The sequence below is a fragment of the Podarcis vaucheri genome (genome assembly GCF_965113315.1).
Source record: "Podarcis vaucheri genome assembly, chromosome: 2".
NCBI lineage: Eukaryota > Metazoa > Chordata > Lepidosauria > Squamata > Lacertidae > Podarcis > Podarcis vaucheri.
In genome coordinates this window covers 16,344,208-16,359,587 of record NC_138760.1, presented here as the reverse complement: position 1 = coordinate 16,359,587, position 15,380 = coordinate 16,344,208, and the positions used below count along the sequence as shown (strand labels likewise).

At 42.8% G+C, this 15,380-nt stretch overlaps 1 long non-coding RNA gene across 2 annotated transcripts in view; it reads right to left on the bottom strand.

Moving 5' to 3' along the window:
* LOC309526642 overlaps nucleotides 1–4,764 on the bottom strand; it is a 29,658-nt gene extending 24,894 nt beyond the window's left edge. For both annotated transcript variants that reach the window (XR_014216773.1, XR_014216774.1), the window contains exons 1-2: nucleotides 4,595–4,764; nucleotides 2,007–2,134 (exon numbers count right to left, since the gene is read on the bottom strand). This is a non-coding gene — a long non-coding RNA (uncharacterized lncRNA). The remainder of the gene's footprint in view (nucleotides 1–2,006; nucleotides 2,135–4,594) is intronic.
* Between the last annotated feature and the right edge of the window lie 10,616 nt (nucleotides 4,765–15,380).

The following is a 15,380-nucleotide window of genomic DNA, read 5'->3' as shown; positions in this document are numbered from 1 at the left end:
CTTGGTGTTTAGGAACATGAGAATGGAGATATGCCTTGGACTGGACTGCTGCGGGAGACAAACCCCTCTTGAGATGACCGTGCTGTAAGATCTGGACTGCCTCCATGCACACTGAAGGTGTAAATATGTGAATAAATTAAATTTCTTAAAGCTACGGCAGTCCCCGCAGCATCTTCAATTCTCCGAAGGACCACAAACCCTGAGGGAGGGAGTGGAACCCCATGGGCTCTGGCCACTGTTTGGCAGAGAGAGCGGGAAACAACCGACTTTTGTAACAATATTGACTTCAAGGTAATCTCACTGTACAGTGGTACCTCGGGTTACAGACTCTGCTAACCCAGAAATATTACCTCGGGTTAAGAACTTTGCTTCAGGATGAGAACAGAAATTGTGCGGCGGCAGCGGGAGGCCCCATTAGCTAAAGTGGTGCTTCAGGTTAAGAACAGTTTCAGGTTAAGAACGGACCTCCGGAACGAATTAAGTACTTAACCCGAGGTACCACTGTGTTAAATAGGGCTTGACTCCTAGTAAGCATGTTTAGAACTGAAGTCTCCTGCTGCAAACTTAACCCCATTTACCCAGGAGAAATCCCCATTGAATTAATTAGGACTTCTGAGTAGACATGATTGCACTGCAAATGTCCCAAACCTTTATTTTATTTTTTATTAAATTTATATACTGCCTTTTATCCGAAGATCACGGCGGGGTTACAGGGCAGTTTACAGCATGAAAACACAAAATACATAACATAATAAAAACAGACAGAAAAAGAAACAACCCAATAACCCCCACCTCTCACAAACACCTTTAAAAAGCCACACAGTGTTTAATCAGGCAAAGCCGTGGTTATAAAGGAATGTTTTTGCCTGGCTCCAAGCTAAACCTTTTGATCGCGTTTGTTCCTTTCATTAACCCAGGTAGGCCAATGCTTACCTGGGTTAATGAACTATCAACTCCCAGCACTCTCAGCCAGTATGGTCAGGTCTGATGGGAGTTGTAGTCCAAAACATCTGGACTACATACATTCTATGTATTACCGAAGTGGTGAAAAGTCCCTTCAGTGGGTTTGCATATCCTGGACACAGTCTGAACAATACTTTAAAAAATAATAAAAGACCCAAGGGTCCTTAAACTGTTAATGTCTACACTGTTGTAGTTTGTTGTTTTTTTAAGCAATGCCTTCAGCATACTGAAGTGAACTACAGTACTTTGACCTCCATCTGAGTTGACGTAGCAGGCAAAGTGAAGGATCTATCTATCCGTCTGTCTGTCTGTCTGTTTATCTATCACTGCCCTGGGCTGCTTGGGAGGATGGGTAGGGTATAAATTGAATGAATAAATGAATAAATGACACTTGTATTCGGTCCTTCGACCCCCAACATTCCCAGGGTGGTGCACAACCATCTATTAAATTGCACAAATCAATACAAGGACCATAAAACCAACAAAAGATAAAACAAATATAACCACAACCAGCCCAAAGCATCAGATAATCAGAAGATCAAACAACCCAACGGCTGTCTAGGTCTCACATTATTCCTTTCCATAGGCCTGAAAAAACCAACACATCCTAATCTGGGACCAAAATGCAGATAGAGAAAGGGACAGTTGCGCCTTGTTTCTCCTTTTCTGGGGTTTTTTTCTTCCCATCTGCTGTTTAAAAACAGTAGAAACTGACTGTCATTCAGTGTCATGGGAATCCAGGTTCAATCCTGTTGGATGGACTTAGATGAGTAGGAGATGATATCTTATTTATTAATTATCTTTACCCTTTCTCACCTTCATAAAAATGCAAATAGCTATTTCAGCAGAGTTAAAATCACCCCCTGTGTGCAGCTTATCGCTCTATAAGCTATTAGGCCAAGGTTGCATAACCTTTTATAACAATTATGATACCCAATGATGTTTTAGGCTGACTTAGATTATTATCTTCTCCCATTTATGTTTCTCTTTTAGCAAAGAAATCACTCTCTGACTATTAACTAGAAAATATAAGGTTTACTCACCTCAAACGGTTTGCCGGGATTCAACAGTTACAGTGATGAAAACCAGGCAGCCAAGTTTGCAGAAGTCCATAGTCCAGTTCAAAATTGAGTGTGCTCTTTGGAGGAGAGCTAACAGACATCCTGCCCCACTGGAGGTAAGAAAAGGAGTGGTTAGTGACAGGAAGAAGTAAATATTAAGTTTGTGTTGTTCCCCTTCTGCCACAGAAGTTTAGAGGATATGACTATCTAGCAATCATGCATTTGTGATTTACCTGCACATCCTCCCACAAATCCTACGCTCACTTAACTGGCGTTAAGCCCCATTGAATTCAGTGGGACTTAATTCTGAGTAGATTTTATTGAATTGTGCTGCATTCACCTAATGACTCTCTCTAAAGGCCTTACATAATAATTTCTACTGAAGGTTAGTTGTAATCCTGTAAATCATGGTGCGGTAGGATGCCAACCTTTCATTGTCTCCCAATGGTGAAGACCCTGAACTTCCCTTAGCTAGTAAAGCAAGATATTCTAGTCCTGTTCAATTAAACCACCAATGTTTGAAAGGCTACCTTGGTCCATGTTTGTCCATTAATGCATCTTTCTTCCTCTCTACCCAATCCCATGTCCCACTTTCCCTGATATTCAACAGACCTTAATTTGGGCCTCCATAGCCAAGCAACATAATGTTGCTGTGTGGAGCACTCCTGCTCTGGGCTCCACCCAACCATGCCCTTTCCCGGGACACCCCATTCCATTAACCTCCTTCCATAGCCAGTCAGCGTTCCCAACCCACTAAGCATTGCCAGTTCTCCCTGGGTTCTTTTAAGCCTGCAGACACCTCCTTCTTCTGCAAATATGATGCTAGGATAACAGCAGTGGTGGCTGGTGTCCATTAGAACCGGTAGGGAGGAAGACAGGGAGCCTGTCATTAGATGGCGCCACAGAGCCCATGACAAGCACAGCCAACTAATTCTAGTTTGGCATCTTCCTTCCTCTTGAACAGGCATAGGCAAACTCGGCCCTCCAGATGTTTTGGGACTACAACTCCCATCATCCCTGACCAGTGGTCCTGTTAGGTAGGGATGATGGGAGTTGTAGTCCCAAAAGATATGGGGGGCCGTGTTTGCCTATGCCTGCTCTTGAGTTTCACAGACACTGAGGACGCGGAAGCTGACAGCAAAAGAGAAAATAGGCAGGTGTGGGCTGACTGAGGGAGGACGAAAGTTGGTGGGGCAGCACCCCACATGCCCTAATGGACCATCCTCCACTGGATAAGGCAGCTCGCTTTTAGTACATATAGGATCTTCCTTCCTTCCGGTCCTACGAATTCTCCAATTCCCAGATTCGGCCCGCGTCCCGTGGGAAAGCGGTAACTCATTTCAGAGCCCGCCACTCAAAAAGCCCTTTTCAAGATTACTCACCAGGCTGGAGACGTTTTATTATTAATAATAACGGGCCGCACAGAGCCATCAATTTTAAAGCTACCCTCTCTCTCCCAAGCCAACAGGGAGCCCTACTCAGTCCCTCTGTCTCTCTCAAATGGATGGCGCACTCCGGCTCATAATCTACCGTATTTGTCAGATCGGCAGGGCAGTTACTCACGGCGGCCTGACTTGTTAGTCTCCCCAGCTGACATGTTTATTTTGCTGGATTTACGCGGAACTTAAAATTAGGCGGGAAAAGGGAGTGAAAAGGACGAAAGGGTGGGAGGATTAACATTACCGGGGTGGGTGGGGGGATTCTTGATTAAGGAGTCTCGGGCTCAGCAAAGAAACTTTCAAATGGAATACATTTCTCAGGTTAGAGGCGTCTTCCAGAACAGAATGGGGAATGGTAAATAAAGAAAAAATGATACGCATCTTTCCAATGATCTCCCCACCCCCTCCAAGCACACACGCCAGAGTCACTTAAACAGAGAGAGAGAGAGAAGATTGAGAGTATTTATGAAGACAGTTTTGGCAGCCTGGATAAGGAAAGTAAACTTAGACTCTCCTCCCGAAGAAATAATTCAGCCAAACGTTTCGTCTGCAGTCCGCATCCAAAAGCAATTAAACCATCCTCATTAAAGTTATTTATTGAACCGCCGCTCCAGATAGGGCGAAAAGGGAAAAAAAGCGGAGGGGGAGAAAAGTATATAGGGCTAAACTAGAACCATTTCCCAGCAGGAGGAGGAATAAAAAGATACTTAAAAAATTAATTAGTGCCCAAACTAAGGAATAAAATAAAATAGAAGAAGAAGAACCGAGCTTCTGTTGGGGAAGTGGCGGGCGGTGGGAGAGAAAGGCGTCTAGGGAGAAGTTAAATAACTAGGAAATATAAAAGTATTAACTATGAACGTGAGATTCCTAAAGCCCCAAACCGTGAAGCGCAAGTTGACTCCGCGCCTTTCCCGAAGAACTGGCCGGCCTGCGCTTCTCAGAGTTTGCACAAAAAGAAGGAACCCGCTGTATGAAAACGTACACAAATAGAAAAACCAGCACACAAAGACACAGTATATGGCAAGCAAAGTACAACGAATTGTATTCGTCTCAATGTATCCGCTATTACAAGGCATGTAGTACATACAAGCGGTACTCCAGAATCATCAAAATAAGTACAATACGTATTACAATTAATGGTATGTTTTCATTATCTCCGAAGCAAGAATTATTGGAAGCGTCGGAGCATCTGTAGCAAACAGGGCTGGAGCCCGTTGATCCCAGTTTCAAAGAGAAACTCCTTCTTCAGCCTCCTTCTTCAACAAGGTCCCACAAACTGAGGCACCTGCTGCGTGCTGTACTTATTTTGATGATTCTGGAGTACAGCTTGCATATTTTACATGCCTTGTAATAACGGGTGCATTGTAACGAAAACAATTCGTTGGACTTCTCAGAGTATGGGCCTAAGCGCAGGAGAAGGCTACCTGAGTGGTACAGGGCAGCTGAACTTCTCATCTAGGTACTGAAGAATCATCTCTGTGTTGAAAGACTTGGGAGCTTTCCAGTTTTGAGGAAAGAGAAGTGGGAAGTTTCTCCTATTTTGGAGTGTGTCCATACTTATAGTCTTTGCTTCACATTCCCTCATCCAATGAATTCTAGGAATTGTAGGAGGGTAGTCTGCAACAGAGAACTCCCAACTACTTCACCAAGGTACTGTGGGACATTTAAACTGACAATTCATGTTTTGCTAGATAGGCACAGGATAGGAGCTGAAGCTCACAGTGGTTTCCTGTAATCTTGATAGAGAGCACTCCGTGAGAGACACTCCGTGAGAGTCCCACCTGCCTGGACACACCCTACCTTTCCATCTCCTTCCGTTCTGCCAGCAACGTGAGTACATCTGCTTGTCTGATCTCCAAGCTCAGACTCCCTTTTTAAGCTAGATCACTGTGGGTTAAACCTCAGAGCCTAGGACTTGCCGATCAGAAGGTCAGCAGTTCAAATCCCCGTGAGGGGGTGAGCTCCCGTTACTCAGTCCCAGCTCCTGCCAACCTAGCAGTTCGAAAGCACGTCAAGTGCAAGTAGATAAATAGGTACCGCTCTGGCGGGAAGGTAAACGGCGTTTCTGTGCGCTGCTCTGGTTCGCCAGAAGCTGCTTAGTCACGCTGGCCACATGACCCAGAAGCTGTACGCCGGCTCCCTCGGCCAATAAAGCGAGATGAGTGCCGCAACCCCAGAGTCGGCCACGACTGGACCTAATGGCCAGGGGTCCCTTTACCGTTAACTATGTCTTTGTAACAGAACTACCATTTTAAGCCTGCCTGAACCAAGCTCCTGTACCCGTTACTCTTCAACAAGTATTCTGAGTGATTAAATGTTGTTTTTATCTTTTGCAAGACTGATTTTGTGATTATTGTGTTAAGGGGGAGAAAAGAGGGTAATACCAGGAAAATCCAGGCCTCCTTAAAGCTTCCAGGATTACATAATCCTATTTTAGTCTAGCTAAACTTCCCTTTTAAGCTGCAAAGGGATGCACTCTGCTAAACTCACAAAGGAAGGAAGGGTAATATCTAATAAATATATCATCTCCTAGCATCTATTCACACCCCAACAGTACAAATCCCCAATATTCTTTTATGGAGCTCTTGGTGGCTTAAGTATTTTAAGACTGATATAAGTTTCTAGTGTAGGCTGACAGAGGAGCGAGGTAATTTTCTGGTCTGGACTTAATTATCTTACAGGGGTACCTCCAGAGCCATAGCTAGGTGATCTTGCGCCCCTGGCAGAACAGTCCAAATTGTGCCCCTAGCCACGGACAAATTAGCTCTTATTTCCACCTCTCCTCCAATCCCCCCCCCATTCAATTCACCCTCTATTTAAAACCAGTTCTTATGAGGCAATAATCAATATATTTATGGACATATTTTAGCGGAATTTGCATGCCCCCCATCACCTGTGCCCATGGCGGGGTGGGGGCCTAGCTATGGCCCTGGGTACCTCCATTGCTTTGCTTGCTTCAAAAGGTAGTTAGACAGCCCTGCTGCAATGCAGAGCTTATCTGCTCATTCTGCTGGGTTTGGTCTTAGTTTTTTGCCCCAGAGTCCTACCCCTGATAGTACCACTGTAGGCAGGCATCAGTATTTGACTGAAATGTACTAAATACCACCATGCCGCACAATAACTATGAGGTACATTTATTTGAGGGGCATCATTCCAGTCCAAGGAAGCCCAGCTAAAAACTGCCCTAGTAGCCACTCTTGCTGCATTCCTATACACACTTATCTGGCAGTCAGTCCCAACAAGCTTCTGCATTGAAATGCAGACACATATATTGTATATGTTAAATGCTTTTACGTGCAGGTAACTGTGCCAATTAGGCATGGTAGTACTTCCAAGATTAATATTCCAACTCCCAGTCCTGTATGAACTAAGACTTTCTTGTGGACAAGTGGGGAGGAGGGAAAGAGAACCCAAACAAGCCATGATCTGAATGCTCTATTTCATCTTGAGGTTGGAAATAATAGTAGTAACTATACATAAAAACCTGTTTTTAACACTGCGGCTTCTGTAAATGTCTCGTGGAAAGCTACCAAACATAGCAAGAGGAAAAACAGCCAAATATGACATTTATTCAGATAAGATTAACTCTTGTAAGCAATTCAGTAAAAACTGCAGCATAAAGAGTAAGGTAAAGGTACCCCTGACCGTTAGGTCCAGTCGTGGATGAATCTGGGGTTGCAGTGCTCATCTTGTTCTACAGGCCAAGGGATCTGGCGTTTGTCCACAGACAGCTTCCGGGTCATGTGGCCAGCATGACTAAGCCGCTTCTGGCGAACCAGAGCAGCGCACAGAAACGCCATTTAACTTCCCGCCAGAGTGGTACCTATTTATCTACTTGCACTTTGACGTGCTTTCAAACTGCTAGGTTGGCAGGAGTTAGGACCAAACAATGATAGCTCACCCCCTCGCGAGGATTTGAACCACTGACCTTCTGATCGGCAAGCCCTAGGTTCAGTCTTTTAGACTGCAGCGCCACCCGCGCCCCCTACATAAAGGGTAGCCCTTTAGGGAGCAGCTAGACAGGTGACTGGAAGCGGCCAACAAGACCTACATTGGCTCCCAGTATGTTTCTGAGCACAATTCAAAGTGTTGGTGCTAACCTTTAAAGCCCTAACTGGACTTGGTCCTGTATACCTCAAGGAGTGTCTCCACTCCCATTGTTCTGCCCAGACACTGAGGTCCAGCTCTGAGGGCCTTCTGGCAGTTCCTTCACTGCAAGAAGCAAAGTTACAGGGAACCAGGCAGAGGGCCTTCTCGGTAGTGGCGCCCACCCTGTGGAACACCCTCCCATCAGATGTCAAAGAAATTAACAACTATCTGACTTTTAGAAGACATCTGAAGGCAATCCTGTTTAGGGAAGCTTTTAATATCTGATGAGTTATTGTGTTTTAATGTTTTGTTGAAAGCTGCCCAGAGTGGCTGGGGAAACCCAGCCAGATGGGTGGGGTATAAATAATTTATTATTATTATTATTATTATTATTATTATTATTATTATTATTATTATTATTATTATTAGGGTATTCCCTGTGTATGGAATATGGAGTCTCAAATGGAAGCCAGCGATTAATGTGTGAAGTAGGAGTTGGAATGTAGCATGTTGATTGGTCAGCTTCGTTGATACCACCTCCGGGCTTCATTTCCTTTCCTGGCATTTTCTGAGTCTCAGAAGGAAGCGAGCACCTAATGTGTGAAGCAGTGTGGAATGTGGATGTGTGATAATATGAGGTAATATATGTTCTTTGAACTTTTGTCCATTTACTGTATTTATTTCCCCCGATTTGAACTATAAAATGGTGATTTTCTTGAGTCAAAATGAGAGTATCCCTAAACCTATTTTAGAGAAGAAAAGGTGCTGGATATAGCCTTCCAGACCATCCACTGCAATGGGTATGGGTTCCGGAACATCCCACTGTGCTTCCACCAAAAGGAGTTGGAGTTGCCGCCCTAATGCAACAACTCCATAGGGTTAAGTGATGGATATAATGTTCAATGCAGGAGGTCTACACACCCACCGGATTTCCCTGGAATTTCCTCCCTCTTCCCTAAAACAATATTGGACACACTCCAAGCACCATTGCACGTTTTCTGGAGAGGAGATTGGTTGCAAGATTTCAAGACCCAGATACTTCAAAGGTTATGTCCCAGACTGAATTGGAAAATTTAAAAAGAACAGATTAATTTTTTATACTTTTACTCATAACCAGTGGTGCAGTTACATAAATGTAGACTCTGGCCTTGATAGTCTTACTTTTTAAGATGGCAATGTGCACCATGTCATTTCTTCAGTAATCCAAAATGTGGTGAAGCAGTCCTTGTGCGTCTGGGGACACGATGGTACTGATTCTGGACCTCTGCCCCAAAGTCCTTCCCTTGACAGCACCGCTGATGACGCCAGAAATTGCACAGGTGGTCCTGATGAACAAAATCACCTGTGTAGGGGCTTAAAGGAGGGGAGAGCAGCTGTTTTTTAACCCTGCCAGTGCCTTTCCTGTCTGAACTGTGTGCCCCTCCTCACACACCCCATTCAAGTGCTTCCCACTCACCAACGATTAGGAGTTTGAGCCCAAGCAAAGCATTCAGGCCTCTTCTGCGGCAATGGCGAACCAAACCAGGCAGACGGGATGTTTGGGTGGTTTAGCAACATTTCATTTAGAGGTAGAAGGGAGTCAGAATATTTGTAAAGTGGTGTATGTGTGTTGCATGGAGGAAAGTTAAGCCAATGGATGAATGGATGGATTCATTCATTCATTCCATACATTTGTATACCGCTTTTTAATAAAAATCCTACACACCACATATCAAAGATATCATGAAATAACATGTTGCTGTGCTTATTTATTGGCTAGATTGGTGGATTTGCGAAGGAATAAGAAAGGGGTTAGGAAGTCTATATGATAACTGATAAATAATGGAATCCCAATGTTCTTATTGTAGGAAAGTGGTTTTAGGGTGAAATGCACCAGGGTGAATACAACCCACAGTTTACTCACAGACATAGAGTAATACTCAACCAGATCACATTCGGAGAAGGTCCACTGAAATTAAGTCCAATTATTTCTATGGAGCTACTATGGAGAATGGCCTGTCTTTGGATATCACACATCCATCCTACAAACAAAGAAACTGGTTGGCCCAATGGAGCAGGTTTGGTTTTTATTTTATCTGTCCATGTTCACCTAGAATTCCCAGCCTTAGTTAGAGCTAAACCATACCCTTCCTCAGTTTCAGTGGAATCATTCCTTCACTCATTGCAATTGCTGCCTTATCACTCAGCATGCTTACAACAGCTGAAAATCATGCTTCACAACATGCATGCCAAGGGAAGACTAGATGAGTAGGCATATACCTGTTCATTGAAAGCCAAGCTCTCACACGCCACTCTGCAAGGCAAGCAATTGTGAAAACAGTCCAAGATTATCACATTAATACTGTGATCCTATCTCCACTTACTTGGCGGCAAGCCCCATTGAACTCAGTGGGGTTTATTTCTGAGTTGACATGTGTAGGATTGCTCTGTTAATGCACCATTGATTTACAAGGAGGAAATAAGCATGCTGAAATTGGGGGAATGTTAAGAAAGGTAGGAAAGAATATACCGTATTTTTCCATGTATAAGACTAGGTTTTTCCCCTTAAAAAATGTCAAAAATTAGGGGGGCGTATTATACAAGGATATATCTTCCCCCCATTTTCTTAAATCTGAGTCCCCAAAAATAGGGGGCATCTTATACATGGGGGGGGGGCTTATAGACAGAAAAATACAGTAGTGTTTTGATATTTTCACTTCCCACACATGCTAGTGAGTAAACAGCAGAGCACATTCCCTTTGCAACTTATTGGAAGCAAGTTGATGATGATTCGTTAGAATCCTGTAATTAAGCAATCCAGTCTGGATTGTTCCTGGTAAGTTTCCCCTTTATTTCCCTCTTAAAATAGTAGTAACACAACACGGTCTTCTTTAAAAGTAAGAATAAAGTTTTACTCACATTCAGTTCACAGCAGTAATCTGAAGGCAGCCATTATTTTGTGGTTACAGTCAAAAGAAGACTGAGCGACATCTCAGACTCTGCTTGTGGGCTCCATCCTATGTGAAGGTTGACCCATGAGCTGGCTAAGAGCCAGGAGAATTCAAGAGTAAGAGAGTAAGAGCCCAAAAGAGAGATGGTTGCACGACCAGCTCTTTTATCTGGTCAGCTAGGGTCATGCCCATCTACCTGGTCACACACAGACAGAGAAAGCTCCAGAACAGGTATGACAAGAAGTCCTTCCTGTCTGGAGCCACATTCCCCTGTGTGTCCATTCTAGGCAACAGGAAAATGTTGTACTTGACAGCTCTAGTAATAAACTCCACCTTGGTGTCCACAGAAATCAATATGAGTTTTCCCCCTTTTAAAGTACATCATATGTGGTATGTTGAATTTTCCCAAAGTAAGCTGACTACCAGAGAAAGAGAGAGAGGTACCTGTAATATGGAGCCCACATGTATTGCTTCCTTTGAGAGTTTGACTTGAGGCAGCAATCCTCACCGTTATTACATCATCCCGTCACTTCACGGAGTAAAGAATTGCCCAACTTTGACCGTAAAGGAATTCTGTTATCCTCCCGGTACTGACACTATGATGATTCTAAACTCTCCACTGCAGAACTTTAATGCTGGAACGCTGGAACTTTAAAAGTCCTATTTTAAAGCCTATAAAATTGAATACAATATTTTTTATTTTTAAAAATCGCTTAGTTCCCACCCACATACCCTCAGCCAACTTGTGCACGAATTCGATCTTGCTTGGTTCAAACATTTTGTTTTTCTTTGCTGCCCAGTTAATAAGCGAGTCATATAAAATTTAAATAAATTAATCACTTGACAAAAAACAAGTCAGAGAACAGACTAGTTGACATAACTGCCGCTGCCGCCCCCCCCCAAACTATTAAACGATTTCCCTACAAATCGGCAGCTAACATTACAATGTGGGAAAGTTTTTACATTGTTTAGGGATGTTTTTAATGTTTGATGTTTTATCGTGTTTTTAATATCCTGTTGGGAGTCGCCCAGAGTAGCTGGGGAAACCCAGCCAGATGGGCGGGGTATAAATAAGTTGTTGTTGTTGTTATTATTATTATTATTATTATTATTATTATTATTATTAGTTTATTATATTGGAGATTGGACAAAAAAGAATAAATGCAAGGTCGTTTTTAATGCGAAATGAAAATACCAAACAGATTTTTTAAACACAAACACACTATAAATGCTGGGCTTTAAAACTAGTGTCTTCATTCCCTCCCTCCTCAAGAATTTATAATTACGGGACTTTCTTATTTGCGTTTTATATATTAAAAACAAAATGTAAATTATTCAAATGGTCTCTGTATTCTAGAAATGAACTTGCAGAAACCAAAACCAAAGTTTAGGCATAATTAATCAGTTGATATTTTTAAGCCCTTGGAAATATCAGAGATGTCGATAATCCGGTGTTTTATCGTATGGGAGGATTGCTAGGTTGAACTGAATTATACAAAACCCTCCATTTCTAGAATTAAAACTCTAAATCTGTTCTTAAACTACCGTATATACACTCGCAAACGTCCAGTCATTTCCTGCCTTCTTTCCTAAGACAAGTTCGTGTATTTTATTTTTTGGCGCGGGAGGGGGGAGCAAAAATTATACTGAACTGCAATTCTGGGTGTATTTACAAACGTGAAGACACAATGTATGGAACACAGCTTTCTTTTAAATTGATTTATTGACTTCTCAGAGTTAAAATGCTATCCTCTTTCTCCAGAACTAGAATCTAAAATATATACTGCAACAGAGTTGCCTCGATGTTTCCTCAGTCGTCTTTCCACCACTTCCCTCTCTCGTTTTTGCTCTAAAACACGATAGAAAAGCCCCCCAAATCTGAAAAATGGGAAAATTAAAACAGGTGGGAGATTATATTTTTCAAATGACCCAGTCTGGCTAACAACGGTTTTTCTGCATATTCCAAGTTGCCTTTTAAGAACAACCGTCTTTGGAAAATAATGGAAAACAAGCCCTTTAATTCTGGTTTCCAACATAGTCAACTTTCAGTCATTTGAAGAAAACTACAACATTTCTTAAAACGCAGTCCACAGCTAATAATTCGATTGTTGGGCTAGGAAGGTTAGGTAGAAGGGTAAATAGACAGGTAAGGTGATAGATAGACAGATGATAAGATACAATTTCTTACACTGCTTTGGAATCCTAGCGTGGGTCCAGCCACCATTAAGAACTTTTAAGATCTATTGATTGCAATAGGAGGGATTTGGATGCCATCCTAAACACACTACTTTGACCCACTGAGGTCTAGAGAAATCTGAAGCATTTAATTTTGACTGACTCATGATCCTGGGATAGTTGAGAGGTTGGAGGGGTTTTTTTGAGGAGTGAGTGGGAGTCCAGCTACGTCTAAAGTGTCCCGAGCTAGTACTGTCCATGTTTTTAATTCTCAAGATAGATTGTAAAGAACTCATAGACACAGTAGGATGGTACGCAAACAATGACCGCAACGAAACAGAAATATTATTTTTATTAACATATAGTGACTATCTTTGCCATTCTACTAAACTAGCCGCAGTGGCGTGTACACACACACACACACACACACACACACACACACACACACGGATTAAATCTCTCACAAATCAAAAGGCTCAAAACCAAGCTAACTTTTGGAAAGATTTTAGATAGGACTGGTAAGAAGACCACAGCCTTAAATTTTAGAGATGATGTATTCAGTTTGGTCAACAAATTCTAATGAGCACATCCTGATTTGTTTCATGCGTTCCTGAACGTTAGGAATTTGGAAATCAGTGAGATTTGTCTCCGGGTAAATAGGTTTGAGAGGGATGAAACTGCGCAAAACTGTCCTTTCGCAGAGCCCAGCTTACCTTTCATTAGGCATATTTGCCGAATGACTATCAGCACATTTCCTGAAGAAAGCAAGCTAAGGCTCGGTTCCTTACTTGGAAGTAAGTGGCACTGTCTTCGGCCTGATTTACTTCTGAGAAAACGTGCATAGATTTGGGCAGCTTGACTACTAGGGCCGCGATGGACTAACAGGTATTAAGGCTGTGAGAGGAGGATATCTCTTCTGAATGTCAGTCCGCCTAGCTGTAACCCAGTTTTGTTTTAACATACTGAGTAAACGAGCAATCGGGAGATTTACTGAAAGGAGTTATATTCTCCCGATCATCAAGTTCAAGTTCTGCTCCTTTTTCTCCCTGTGTGACTGTGCCTCAACACTCTCTGTGTGTATTCGCGTTCGCATATGTTCTGCGCCTCCTTGGCCATGATGGATTGGGTTCAACTGAGTCCTGTTCAAAGTAAACCCATTGAAATCAAGTTAATCGTGTTCATTCATTTCAGCGGGTCTGCTCTGAATATCATTGAAGCCAATCACTTTCGACTACGCTTCTTTAGTTTGACGATGAATGACCGCTGATCCAATCTATATTTTTCTTTAAATCTTCAAACTAAAGCCCACGCCAAAGCGTCTGAAACATTGCATCCGGACCATCTGGAAAGAAAGGACCTCTCTATATTTAATAAAAAGGGGTGGGTGGGTTGCAAGAGAGAAATATCGCAAATATCGCAGAGAAGTGTGTGCAAAGGGGTGTGAAAGGAAAGCACATTCCAAAACAAACTGTGGTCGGTGGCCAAGTGGTGGAAAGCGCGAGTCAAGACGCCAAGCAACTCAAAGCAACCGTCTAATAAAGAATATGGAGGTACCCCCACCATCCCCACCAAAATACTATTTGGCTGATCAGTTTACCGACGTGGTTGTAAGCCGCAGCCTCTCGGGGCGGGTGAAGGGGCAGGACGAACTGCAGAGCAAAAACCCTTCTTGAATTCTTTCCGTGGTTTGCGCGGCTGCTGGAACAACAAAAAATGGCTGCATACCTCCTGCTCAGACTTCGTAAACCACAATGGAAGGGAGTCCAACCGTTCGTCTTCCTCTTTCTACACTTTTCCCAAAGAAATGTCTCCATTGTGGGCTGCTCTGAGGCTCCCCCCCCCCCAGTCTTCCCGTGCAGATCAAAATAGCCTCTCTACCAAATCTGAGTTCAGGTCTATAATGCATTGCAGGCACCATCAGTGACCTAATGCGTGGTTGCCTGTACACACAGGGCTCTCACTCTCACCATCCCTTTGATTGACCGGATCTCCAGCCTTTATTAGCCCGCACAGACCGTTGACCACTCAACATGGCATCGCACATTCACCATCGGTGGTAGCGAATATCCCAGCTAATATTTATCTCGGATAGTTAGATCCTCTCAGAAGCTTGTCCAGAAAACTCCCTAAAAGACCTGCTGGTTTTTATTGCTCATCTGTTTCAGTTCACGTTGGATAGAAGGCCTTTATTTTTGTCAATTATTTTTACATTTGAATTAAATGGAGTTTAGATTAAATGGGAGCTCCCGGGGAATCCTGCCTTGCTAATTAAAATGCAGAACTGGTTTTTGAGATATCTTTTCTTCACCTCACCCCTTTCCTCATGCCGTTCCTAATCTGTTCTACTTACACAGGATCTCTTAACTTATTTCTAACAACATCTAGAGGGCCACAAGTTTCCTATCTCTACTATGGAGAATAGTGAAGGTGCATGCGACGGTTGTTATACTAAAACAACTGATTTGACCCTGTACGTTGTTTGTTCATTCATGGCCTTCATCAGCCATAAATGTTCAAAGCCTAACATGCTCAATTGTCTAAGATTGAAATTATTGTTGGGGGAAATGCAATTTATATTCTTCACTTCTTGTATCTTCTTCCTGGAAGTCCAGTGGATCGTCTTTTAATCTAGCGCCTACCATTTTAGCATTCTAATCCATTATACTATTCTTCTGCCAAAGGTAAAATAATCAACTAAAATTTGATGTTGTGATATTCACTTG